The sequence below is a fragment of the Portunus trituberculatus genome, chromosome 18, assembly GCF_017591435.1.
Source record: "Portunus trituberculatus isolate SZX2019 chromosome 18, ASM1759143v1, whole genome shotgun sequence".
Taxonomy (NCBI): domain Eukaryota; kingdom Metazoa; phylum Arthropoda; class Malacostraca; order Decapoda; family Portunidae; genus Portunus; species Portunus trituberculatus.
The window spans coordinates 9,282,380-9,283,636 of record NC_059272.1 but is presented as its reverse complement, the minus strand read 5'-3'; positions in this window follow the sequence as shown (position 1 = coordinate 9,283,636).

Sequence of the window (1,257 nt, the reverse complement as noted above, 5' to 3'; positions counted from 1 at the left end):
GACACATAACTCTTAAACAGCGCTTGCTAACCCCTCGAATCCCTTACCCAAGCCAGATGTTCCTTCTTCCTCCCCACCCCCACCCTCTCTCTCTCTCTCTCTCTCTCTCTCTCTCTCTCTCTCTCTCTCTCTCTCTCTCATTATGTTCAAATAATAAGACAATTACGAAGGCAACAAAAGGTGGTTTTCATTTACTCAAAGCAAATAGATTGTGTTCGTGTGTTGGTAAGGAAACAGTAAAACACTGTAAAATGCACGCTTTCCGTTAGCACTCACGACTTACTGGTTTATTCTTTTCTTTGACTAAGCTTGTAAATCACACTGTTCGTATATATAACAGTTTCCCTACTAAAACTGATTAAAATGCCAAAACGACATTTCAAAAGGACAGGATGACCATCTCATTTATACAATTGAATGCTGTATGTTTAAATGGAATCCATGTTATTTTTACTGAATAATGGTATCTGTATAAATATTTTACATTTCTAACTACTATTCTTTAAAGTAGTAGTAGTAGTAGTAGTAGTAGTACCAGATAGCTGCGTCATTACATATTCGAATGGTGGTTGGTTAGTTATTTAGGTGTGGTGGCGGTGTGTGACATTAGAGGGAGAGGAATGTTTCTTTCTTTTATGTAAGAGAGGAGGACTGACCAAGAGCAACAAAAATATAAATAAAAAAGGCCCACTCAGTCGCCAATCTTCTTATAGAGCCAAAGGACAGGGACAAATGTCTTGAAACCTCCTTCTTGAATTGAGTCAAGTTATAGAAATTGGAAATACAGACACAGGTAGGGAATTCCATAGTTTACCATTGGAACCATGCGTGCTTTGGGGTCCAAGGGGTCTCCAAGCGCATGGGTTTGAATCCTGTCCACGGTCCGAGTGTAGAGCTAATAAGCCTTGGTTTAACTCTGCTTGTTCTCGTGCTGTCAATGATAGAGAGGCGGCTCACAAACGGTTCCGTAGCCATCCAACTGCTGAAACTCATGCCCTATATATTTCTGCCCGTAATCATGCCAAATCTATTCTCCAACTTACTAAAAACTCTTTCATCAATAGAAAATGTCAAAGTCTTTCCAATTCTAACTCCTCTCGAGATTTCTGGCATCTAGCCAATAATATCTCTAACAACTTTACTTCTTCGTCTTTCCCTCCTTTACTTCATCCAGATGGCTCTACAGCTGTCTCTTCTTTTCTAAAGCTGAACTCTTCGCTCAAACCTTTGCTACCAACTCAACTTTGGATGATTCTG